This window comes from Apodemus sylvaticus, chromosome 10 (genome assembly GCF_947179515.1).
Source record: "Apodemus sylvaticus chromosome 10, mApoSyl1.1, whole genome shotgun sequence".
NCBI lineage: Eukaryota > Metazoa > Chordata > Mammalia > Rodentia > Muridae > Apodemus > Apodemus sylvaticus.
The window spans coordinates 8935568-8947709 of record NC_067481.1 but is presented as its reverse complement, the minus strand read 5'-3'; the positions used below and the strand labels follow the sequence as shown (position 1 = coordinate 8947709).

General features: G+C 45.9%; 1 protein-coding gene across 3 annotated transcripts in view; it reads right to left on the bottom strand.

Annotated features, from left to right (window-relative positions):
* Positions 1 to 12142, bottom strand: part of Slc39a11 (solute carrier family 39 member 11) — a 438334-nt gene that overhangs the window by 418529 nt on the left and 7663 nt on the right. The window contains exon 1 of one of the 3 annotated variants that reach the window (XM_052196142.1): positions 6536 to 6539. The exons of the other annotated variants lie outside the window; for them this stretch is intronic. The gene's annotated coding sequence lies outside the window, so the exon portion shown is untranslated. Of the gene's footprint in view, positions 1 to 6535; positions 6540 to 12142 lie in introns of those variants that run through there. 3 annotated transcript variants of the gene reach the window in all.

Below are 12142 nucleotides of genomic sequence, written 5' to 3'. Positions count from 1 at the left end.
TCAACAGACTCACTTTGCTTGGCTTCTGTGGGCCGATTCAAACAGTTACCTACACCTCTCTTCGCATTCCCACCCAGAGGCCCGGGATATAACAGACTATGACACTTCCCTTCTTTTTTCTCTCTGCATCTTTATAAGTCCACAGCTAAGACTGGGATGAGAAATGCACCTCATAGGCTCATCTACACAGGTCCCCAGCTGTGTTTGGGAAGGCTGTGGAACCCAGAGGAGGTAGAGCCTTGCTGGAGAAAGTGACCCCGAGATATTGTAACCTAGCCCCACTTCCTGCCTGCTCTCTGCTCACGTGACTGGAGATGCCGCGTGAATGGGGAGGCCATGTGACGAAGGAGGCCACATGCTTGGGAATGCCACGTGACTGGGAATGCCACGTGACCTCCGGCTCCTGCCGCCTTGCCATCAGGCCATGTGATCCAGAATAACCCCTCCTCCCAAGTCGCTTCTCTTAGGTGTTAATAACTCGAGGTGGCAGAAGGCACATCCTCACCTCCACATGGGGCAAAGTTCCCAGCCCCCAAAGCCCATTCTTCCTAGGACCGTTTATCTCTAGCCCAACTGAACACATACAAAATGTGGTCTGGCACCCGCACTGTGCCTTGGGGCTGCTGGGCAGACACAGAAGTTGGCTGGAAGGTTAGAGGTCTCTCCCTGCTCCAGGATGTACCAGTGAGAACATCCTCCTCACGGAGGAGGAACTCAGTGGAGCTGATGAGGTAAGCCGCCTCGCCAGGAGAGCAGGATGGGAAGTTGGCTTACCCTCAAAGAGCCAAGAAAGCTGAGATGGCTGAGGCTGGAAGATAACTTGAGATGTGGGGTTTGAAGCCAGCCAGGGGGATGGAGTAAGACTGTGTACTGGCTGGTTTTGTGTGTCAGCTTGACACAGACTGGAGTTACCACAGAGAAAGGTGCTTCAGGTGAGGAAATGCCTCCAGGAGATCCAGCTATAAGGCATTTTCTCAATTTGTGGTCAGGGTGGGAGGGCCCCTTGTGGGTGGTGCCATCCCTGGGCCGGTAGTCCTGGGTTCTATAAGAAAGCAGGCTGAGCAAGCCAGGGGAAGCAAGCCAGCATGGCCTCTGCATCAGCTCCTGCTTCCTGACCTGCTTGAGTTCCAGTCCTGATTTCCTTTAATGATGAACAGCAAAGTGGAAATGTAAGCTGAATAAACCCCTTTCTCCCCAACTTGCTTCTTGGTCATGATGTTTGTGCAGAAATAGAAACCCTGACTAAGACAGACTACAAAGAAAGAATAGTACTGTGGTCTAAAGAAGCCCAGATGCTCTTGGTAAAGTCAATGTCTTTGAATTATCACTGACTGTCTTGCCTGTCTATCAGTCTGTCTGTCTCTCTTTATAATTTATATCAGAGTTCTTTTCTGTATCTCATTTCACCAGCCTTTCAAAACTGTGTCTTCAAGCCAGGCATGATGGTGCACATGTGTAATCCCAGTGCTGAGGAGGGAGACAGAGGCAGAGACAGAGAACTCATAAGCTTGGGGCCAGCCTTGAGCTTCATAATATCTGTCTTAAAACTAACAAAACAGCCGGGCAGGGGTGGTGCACACCTTTAATCCCAGCACTTGGGAGGCAGAGGCAGGCAGATTTCTGAGTTCAGGCTAGCCTGGTCTACAGAGTGAATTTCAGGACAGTCGGGGCTATACAGAGAAACCCTGTCTCAAAAAAAAAAAAAAAAAAAAAAAAAAACTAACAAAACAACATGAAAGTGTTCTCTGGAAGTGTAAATTTGTGTTTTTTTTAAAAAAAAAAGTCAAGCTGGAGAGATGGCTCAGTGGTTTAGAGCACTGGCTGCTCTTGCCCAGGACCCAGGTTCAGTTCCCAGCACCCGCATACAAGCCTACAACTGTCTGTAACTACAGTCTTGGGAGTTCTAGTGCCCTCTTCAGGCCTCAACAGGAACTGCAAGTGCATGGTGCAGGCAAAACACCCACATACATCCATACAACAACAAAAAGTTTTTTAAAATTAAAATCAAAGTATTCTTAAATTTTTCTCTTTTTCTAAGCTGGGATTGGAGAGATGGCTCAGTGGGTAAGAGACGACTGCTCTTCCAGAGGTCCTGAGTCCAACTCCCAGCAACCACATGGTGGCTCACAACCATCTGTAATGGGATCTGATGCCCTCTTCTGGTGTGTCTGAAGACAGCTATAGTGTACTCATCATATATTAAATAAATAAATAAATAAATAAATAAATAAATAAATGCTTAAAAAAAAATAATTCTAAGCTAGGTGGTGGTGACACATGCCTTTAATCCCAGTACTTGGGAGTTAGAGGCAGGTGGATTTCTGTGAGGTTCAAGGCCAGCTTGGTCTACAGAGCAAGGTCCAGGATACCCAGGGCTACACAATGAAAATGTGTTAAAGAGAGAAAGAGAGAAGGAGGGGGGGAATGATTCTACAATACCTCCTTTAAACTGTTAGTGAGTGGCACTCCTTTCTCATAACACACATCTGGGAACTGATTCCAGGGGGATGAACCACTGGAGAATCTGGATCCTGTGCCTGATGGTTCAGAGCCAGGATCACCTGTTTCAGGAAATGTTACACATCGACCTGCCAACTCTCCGTGGGTTCAGACCACACTCCAGCACTACTGCAGGCCTGCCAACTCTCCAGCCCCCTGCCGCCAGGCCCCCCTGATCTGGTGGGGGGCCCCCTGAGTTCTTCTTGCTTTCATGCAATGCCCCATACACCCCACAATCAGCCATCTCAACACCTAATTACCCTATAGAAATCAAGACTCTTAATGCTTAATTAACCAATCAGATTTATGTATTAATAATATCACAATTTATAAGATGCCAATACAATAATTTCAGAGTCAGTTGATAATGATAAAAGCTTTATCCCAATATTTCTTGTTTTTTAAGATTTTCAAATTTATTTATGTATATGAGTGTTTAATTTACATGACAGAAGAGTGTCAGATCCATTACAGATGGTTGTGAGCCACCATGTGGTTGCTAGGAATTGAATTCGGGACCTCTGAAAGAGTAAACAGTGCTCTTAACCACTGAGCCATTTCTCCAGCTCTATATCCCAATATTTCTAACCATGTGAAATCATAGCTACTTGTGACTAGAAGACGCCACGCAGGAACACATCAGCAGCTGTCTTGGTCTCTCTCTCTCTCTCTCTCTCTCTCTCTCTCTCTCTCTCTCTCTCTCTCTGACACTCTTAGGTCCGCCTCCCTTTTCCTGTCCAATCACAGGCCTAATGTAATTAGACAGGAAAAATCCAGCAACAATCACCTTTTTTCCATCTCTTCCTCCTTTTGGACTTTAAATGGCTCTGACATAAGTTTAATATGTAGTTGAGCCAGAGAAAAAGACCCTTAGAACAAACAGCTAATGAAGACTGGGCTCCCATCTGTTCCAGTATAGAACGGGATATGTGCCAGCTCAGCCACCAGCCAAGTCCCAGGAGCCAAATCACTCCATCTGATGAACAGCCGAAACCAAGGGACAATTCAACTGCTCCAAAGACTGCAAGCCCCCATCCCTCTCGGGTTTCCAACATGCCAAAAACATCTCACTAACAAAGAGCAGTGGGGCCTGGGGAGATGGCTCAGTGTTCTTGTGAAAGCACAGAATCTGAATTCAGATCCCCAGCATCCATGTCAAAGCCAGAAGCTGTAATTACAAGTCTATAAGCCCAGTGGTGGAGAGGCGGGGACAAGAGGATTGATGGACGGCCAACCTAGCCAATGGATAAGTTACAGATGCTGTGAGAACTGTTGTGTCAAAAAAGAAAGTGGAGAAGGGCTGGAGGGATAGCTCAGTAATTCTGAACACTTACTTGCTGCTCTAGCAGAGGACCTGGAGCTACACAGAGGCTCACTGCCATCTCTAACTCCAGTTCCAGCAGAGCCTAGCTCCCTCTCTGGCCTCTGCGGCCAACAGGCAAACATGCAGTCTACATACATATATATATGCCGGCAAAATATTCGTGCATGTAGAGTCTTTTTTTAAAGTGGAAAGTAACTAAAGAAAATACCCAACATTGACCTCTAGCCTCCAGACATGTGCACACATGGGTACACACATACCTACACACACACACACACACACACACACACACGCATGTACACCCAACACACACACATACACAAAATGGTGGGCAGAGTGTGTGAACTCACTTTTAAAATTCGCTTAAAGTTTGTTGAACTTAACCCTGAGCCTGTTTCTCGGAATTCTTCCTCGTGTCTAACTCATCCACCACTCCTTGGCTGTCACCAAATAAATCCTGGCAGCCTTGTACAAAGAGGAGAGTGGTCTTTGTCAAGAGGGACCGAACATTCTTAGGTGCACACACACATACTGCATACCTCTTTCCGGGTTTTGCTTCAGACATTATTCTGTGTGTGGTAGGGATGCTGTCTTTGGGGTCACCACCCTTATTTGAAGACTGAATGGGGCCTCCCTTCTCCTTCCCTGCCCTGTGGATTCGAGGAAGTCCAGGACACCCAGGAGAAGCCGTTAACAGTTCAGGCTGTAGAAACAGTCCCAACTACATAATGGGTGGTTTCCATAGACATACTGACAAAATTGACAATAGCCTATCACTAGACTTCTTTTTCTGTTCCTTAGATTGTTCTTGTATATTCTTATGATTTTCAGTATTGTTTTTCCTACTGCCATCCCCACCTGCCAGCTTTTAAATGGAGAACCTGAAGCCACTTTCCCCTCCTTCCTATGCATCTGTTGCCTGTTTAGCTTTCAGAGACATTGCCTCCATATCTGCCATTAAAGTCATTATACGACACTAATTTAAAAAAAAAAACCCAAAGGGCAAACATTTCTTTTTTTGGTGACTTAATTTTTAAACATTTCCAAATGTGCTGTTTATAAGGTACTTTCCAAGGAAGTGGCATTCTCCAGCAAAGGGACTCAAGCTGAACTCTGTTTATTATGACTGCCGTGGAAACTCTCTCCCCTGTCTCCATTTCCCTCTGGAAGAGAGCTTACATGCCCACGAAAACCGGGTTAGAATCTTACCAAATTTAACCATCCTTCCATCTCTGTGAGCTTGAACTAGAGATGGGGTGACAGAAGTTTGTCATTTGTTTGAAAACTCTCTGCCCACAGAAAGCCTATGAATAGAAGGAAAAGGGGGAGAGGAAGTGACGGGGAGAAAAGGGAGGGAAGGAGGGAAATGTTGAAAATGGACAGATACTTTCAGATCTTGCTTGGTCCTCTGGGCTTTAGTGACTACTTTGGATCTCCCTCCAGATCACAGCGCAGCCTGCTCAGTGGAGGGCAGGAGGTGTGATCTACAAGCACGGCAACATCAAGCAGGGAGGCGGTAACAAGCAAACTACAGAGAAATGCTGAGAGTTTGGAAACTGGTCCAAGAAACAATGTATCATCTCATTATCCTTTCCTTCAACCCCCAAACCAACTACCAGTTGCTTAGATGGTCTTAATTATCAATTAGAAGCTGGGCTTAGTGGCATGGCCCTGTAATCCCAGCTACTCAGGAGGTTAGCTAAGGCAGGAGGATCAGAAATCCAAGCCCTCCACAGCAAGTGCAAAACCATCCTGGGCAACTAAGCAAGACCCTGTCTCAAAAAGTAGTCCAGGTGTGAGAGCACGTGCCTTGAGTCCCAGCACTCGGGGAAACAGAGGCAAGCAGGTCTATGTGAGTTGGAGACTAGCCTAGTCTACATAGTAAGTCTCAGGCCAGCCAGGACGACAGTGAGATCTGACTCAAACATTAAAAGATAAATAAAACAACTTAATTAATTAATTAAAAGAGAGGCTGGAGAGATGACACAATGGTCTTAAAGAGGACCAGAGTTTAGCTGCCAACAGCATGTGGAAGCTCACAGCTGTATTCGCTAGGCACACAGTGAAGATGGTGCTCATGTATATACGTAGGCAAAACACTTATGCACATAAATCTTTAAAAAAAAAAAAACAATTCCTGAACTAAGCACCTACATGCCTTATCTAACTCAATTCCCAAAAGAGCCTCCTGTGGTTCCCATTCTACAAATGGGTGAACCGGTGCACAGCATAATCTGTGACTTCCCAGAGTCCCGGCTCATCCCGTCCCACACGGCACTTGTACTTGAAGGGTGTGTGGCCTTAGGTGAGTGCCTTCTAGAGTTGCACTACTGCAAAACTGGGGATAACGTGTGCGTCACAGGATTTTGTAAAGATCAGAGCAAAGAACAATATTTTATAGCAGGGCAGTGGTGATTCACACCTTTAATCCCAGGGCTTGGGAGGCAGGAGCAGGTGGATCTCTGAGTTGGAGGCCAGCCTGGTGTACAGAGTGAGTTCCAGGACAGCCAGGGCTACACAGAGAAACCCTGTCTTGGAAAAGTAAAGAAGGAAGGAAGGAAGGGAGGGAGGGAGGGAGGGAGGGAGGGAGGGAGGGAGGGAGGGAGGAAGGAAGGAAGGAAGGTATTTTAAAAATCTTTCATAGAGTGCCCAATAAATACTACATTCCTTTCACCTTCTTTATGATTGACTGGTTTTGTAGTAGTGTCTCACTAGGTTGCCCAAATTGATCTAAAATTGCTGGGCTCACGTGACCCTCCCACCCGAGCCTGTCAGGTAGCCAGACTACAGATAAGTGTCATTACGCCCTTGATTAAGCAAAATAAAGCCAGATTGCCTTGATTCTTACTTTCGCTACCTTATTTTATGCATGCCACCCTTTTTGCTTGCATGTGTCTACGTACACCAGTGTGCACGCCTGGAGGCAGAAGAGGCCAGAAGAGGGTACCAGACCTCCTGGAACGAAGTTATAGGTGGTTGTGAGCCACCGCGTGGATGCTGGGAACTGAATCCATGTCCTCAGGAAGGCAAGGGCATTTAACCCCTGAACCGTCACTCGGGACCCTCTTCATCTCCTCAGTTGTGGCATCATGCCCAGCCTCTAGAGCTTGGTGCTAAGCCGAAAGAGAAGCACCTTTGTCTTGAGACTGCTGTCTCCTGTATCTGTCAGTCATGGGTCGAACAGAAACATACGGTGCACTCAAGAGAAATGCACGCCACAACGGAAGGAGACGTGTGTACAGGAATGGGCAGTTTTAAGGTAGTTAGTCAGGGATGGGCCCGAAGACAAGGTGGGCACTGGTTGGTTGGAGCCCCAGCTCACCCCCCACCCCCCCACCCCCGCACAAGTTAAGAAACCCCGTTTGTTCTTCTTCCAACCCCGCCCACAAGAAAACTCTAACACATACGTCATCTCTACCTATTTCCAGGTTTCTGCTACCCACCCAGGAGTGACCACCCAAGGGATCGGCTTTTTTTAACTTTATATGAGCATAATCCCAGGTCATCACTGCCTGCCCCAAACCCATAAAACCCCCTTGCTTGAGCCCAGGTGCAAGGCTTTCCTGACCTCCTCCTCTCAATAAACTTTCCCTTATACTTCCAATTTGGCTTCAGTTGGTTCATTTTGTCGGTGGAGAACCCTATCAGATGCCGCAGAGGAGTGAAGGAAGGAAGGCCAGTGAGAGAAGCCATGAGGAAGTGAGAGCATCTAATTGCCACCAGAATCGCAGTGGATTCCTTTGATTTCCCTTTGTGACCCTCAACTGGGACCAGAGGGCACCTGAGACGGTGAAGCAACGTCGGGGGAACAGGGCAGTGAGGCGGCACATACCGACTGTGGGAAGAGGCAGAGGTAAGCACGGAAGGCGTAGAGCATCCTCACAGTTATCTCCAGGTGCTCTGTTAGAATGGCAGGTGCGATCTCCAGCAAGAGAGGCTGAGGGTATGGCCGGGGTGACAGAGAAGTATTACCCAGCATGCATGAGGCCCTGGGTTTAGTCACCAGTGCAGCAAACAATAAGATAATTAACAAGATCAATTAAAAACTAAAACTTCCTGGCTGGGGAGATGATTCTGTGGGTGGATATGTTTGCATAGCCTGCTCAGGACCTAGGTTTGGGTCCCCACAGCCCATAAAGAAGCAGGGCACAGCTGGGCAGTGGTGGTGCACGCCTGTAATCCCAGCACTCTGGGAAGCAGAGACAGGCGGATTTCTGAGTTCGAGGCCAGTCTGGTCTACAGAGTGAGTTCCAGGACAGCCTGGGCTATACAGAGAAACCCTGTCTTGAAAAAAAACAAATCCAAAAAAGAAAAACAAAAACAAAAAAGAAGAAGAAAAGGAGGAGGGGGAGGGGGAGGAAGAGGAGGAGGAGGAGGAAGAGAAGAAGAAGAAGAAGAAGAAGAAGAAGAAGAAGAAGAAGAAGAAGAAGAAGAAGAAGAAGAAGAAGAAGAAGAAGAAGAAGGGCACAGTGGTGCTTGTCTGTAAGCCCAGAAGCAGGGAATGGAACCAGGCAGAGTTCCCAAGGGCTCACAGCTCATCCAGGGCGGGTGAATTGATGAGGTCTGGCTTCAGTGAGAGACCCTGTCTCAAAAAATAAGGTGGGGAACAACTTCCTCCATCGCTTGATGTTGACCTCCAACCTCCACCCATGAACCCATGAGAGTGCTCACACATAAGTGTACACACACGCATGCACACTCTGCACACTCACCCCCGACACATACAAATAATAATGATGATAATGAAAGAAACACTTAAAGCACGAGACAGACACGAGGGAGGGGTCCTTGGGGCTTCCCATTCAGACAGTGCTGCAAATCCTAAAGAGTCTTCAGAAAATAATCCCTGGACCTCTGCGGACTGCAACAGAGACAGAGGATAGGATCTCTGGCCATGAGAGCAGCATCAGAAGTGGCCAGCACCCAAGGACTCAACGCTAATCTTGCTTGGCATCTCCCTTGGGGAAATGGCACCTCAGCACTTGAGTGTTCAAACTGCAGGAGACTGCTGCTTCCGTCTCTACCAAAAGCTCAAATAAAAGCGAAGGCAAGGAGGAAGAAGAGGCAGTGAGATAGCTCAGTGCTATCTGATTTGCTGTGAGAGCTAAGGGCCTGAGTACAATCCCTGGGGGTCATGTTAAATGGAAGGAAAGAACCAACAGTACAAGACTGACCTTTGACTTCCACACACACACTGGGGTAGTTTACATACGTCAATAATAATAACGTTAATCTTTATCTTTTACGTATATAAGTCCTTGTCTGCATGTGTGTTATGCATAACATGTGCATGCCTGGTGTCTAGGGAGGCCAGAAGAGGGCATCAGTTCCCTGGAACTGGAATTATAGACAGTTGTAAGCTGCTATGTGTGTGCTGAGAACCAAACTCCAACCTCTGGAAGAGCAACCAGCCATCAACCACAGAGCTGACTCTCTAGCCCTAGCCAATACATTTGTTTAAATGTCCAGGCCCTTCAATGATTCAGTCAAATGGCTGTGCTCTCCTTAATGCTGTTTATCAAAGACCCTCTTGCAGTGGACCTGAGTTTGAGTGTCAGCACCCACATTGTGGGCGGGATGGAAAGCATGCTGTAGGAACAGGAAGCACAGAGCTGAGGGAGCCCTTTGGAAACCTCAAAGCCCGCCCCCAGTGACATACTTCCTTCAGCAAGGCCTCACCCCCGAAGCCTCCCCAAACAGTACCACCAACTGGGGATCATGTATTCAAAAGACTGAAACCATGACTAATATTTATCATTACACTAGTCATATTCAGTATAGCTGTTGTAGTGTATGAATATGTAAACAGACACTACACAGTCCAGAAACTTGTAGACAGGCGATCAGAAGGTTCCTGGGTAGTCTTGTCTTCCTGACTCTATATACAACATCCACAAGTGCAAAAGTGTCACACACTTTGGGGGGAAGATGCCAATGTTAGATTTGAATACAAATACAGTCATGGTACTTCAGACCTAGTCGAAATTAGGAGGACACAAGCCCTCGTGGACAGTTACAGCTGTTGTTCTGATAAGGGGGCGTGATGTGCCTGTCAAATTGCCTTCTGAATGATCATGTTTATGCTTATCAGATAGTGCCGCCGCTGTCCCTGTGGTCTGAGGGGCTTCCTCCTGCAGTGGGTGGCAGCTACTCTCGGTTCTCAACTGGTCTACGTGCTGAAAAACTGTAGAATTCTCAACCTTAACGGTGTCTCTGTACCACCATGTTCAAGGCTTACAGAAAGTAGAGGAATACCAGAAGAAAGAATGTAAGAGTGGAAAGAAGTGGAGGGTCAGGAAACTGTCTTCCGAGATGCTCTGTCTGAGGAATGCATAGCCCTTGCTACTCATGTAACAACTCATGTGGCAACAAGACTGAGTCCATCTTTCTGTGGGGATGCTGACTAGGGGAGGAGTCCTGCGGCGCCGCCTCTTAGACCATTAACAGTTGCTGGGGAAACGAGAGACAAGTTCCTCAGTGTTGCCAGTGGTTAAGTGGTCCATGCTCCCCTGAAGAGGCCCTCACTTGTGCTCCTGAAAGCAACACTGATTATAAACACTGGGTCACCAAAACGACCTCAAAGTAGATGGGGGAGGAAAACTAACTGGGAAAGAGAAGAGATCGATGGGAGAAGGAAGGGGTGGAGGTAACGAAAAAGAATATAAGCAAAGTGAGTTACCTGCACGTACGAAAAAGGCATAACAAAGCCCGCCCATGTACATCACTGTGCGCTGTAAATTTAAAGCAACAATAACAACAAAACATGTTTGGGGCTAGAGAGATGGCTCAGTGGTTAAGAACACAGGCTGTTCTTCCAGAGGACCTGGGTTCAATTCCCACGTGGCAGCTCATTCCCATGGCAACTCCAGTTCCAATACTTTTGACCCCCTCACACAGAGATCCATGCAGCCAAGACAGCAACAGAAAATCAAAATAAATTATATATATATATGTGTGTGTGTGTGTGTATACATATAGATAGATAGATAGATAGATAGATAGATAGATAGATAGATAGATATAGCTTATAAAGAATAATAGAGATGAACTCCACCTGAATTTTTACTCTCTCCTTTAGAAATTAGAGAGGTGGTGTGCCTTTTCATAGGTACATTTTTTAGAATGTCAAAAAAAATCACTCACTTACAAAGTTAAATTGCTCATGTATTCCCCAAATGCTGGATGTCAATTATGTGCCAGAGGCTTTTCTAGATGCTGGGAATTCAGGAAGACACAAGACAGTGCAGGACTCTGCTCCTTGTAGTAGGAGACAATTGACTTGAAATGTACGAACTGGCCCGTGAGGTAATTCAGGTGAAGGCGCTCTTGCCAAGCCGGACAACCTGAGTTTGGTCCCAGCACCCACAAGGTGGAAGGAGAGAAGCAGAGAAGTGACTCCTGCAAGCTGTCCTCTGACTTCCATTTGCACAGCCTGGCACACATAATATCCCGTGTGTGTGTGTGTGTGTGTGTGTGTGTGTGTGTGTGTGTGGCATATGTGTATGTATATGTGTATATGTGTGTATGTATGCATGTATGTGTCCATATGTGTATGCATGTGTATGTATATGTCTATATGTGTGTGTATGTGTATATGTATGTCTGTGTCCATGTGTGTATGTGTATTGTATATATGTGTGTATGTGTATATATATGTGTGTATGTATGTATGTGTATATGTCTATGTGTGTGTGCGTGTCTATGTATATTTATGTCTAAATGTATGTGTGAATGCATGTGTGTATGTATCTATGTGTGTGTCTATATATGTGTGTATTGTATATATAGTGTATATGTGTATGTGTGTATATGTATGTGTATATGTCTATATGTGTGTGCATGTGTATGTATGTGTCTATATTATATGTGTAGGTATGTGCATGTGTGTCTATATATATGTGTATGTGTATAGTCTATATATGTGTATATATACATGTGTATGTGTGTTTATGTGTATGTAAGTATATGTGTATATGTATCTATATATATGTGTATATGTATGTCTACATGTGTATGTGTTTATGTGCATGCCTGTACATATGTGTTTGTGTGTATGTATATGTCTGTGTCTATATATGTGTATATATGTCTATATGTATGTGTGTTTATGTATATGTGTATGTGTGTTTATGTGTGTGTATGTATGTGTATGTGTGTTTATATATGTATATGTATCTGTCTATATGTGTGTGTGTCTATAATGTGTATATAAAAGCACACATAAATGGCCTTAGAATTTGAGTGTGGCAGCAAATGCTACAATGAAAACACATAGGCAGTAAGGAACGGTGGCTGGAGCTCCAGACCCAGAGACAGACA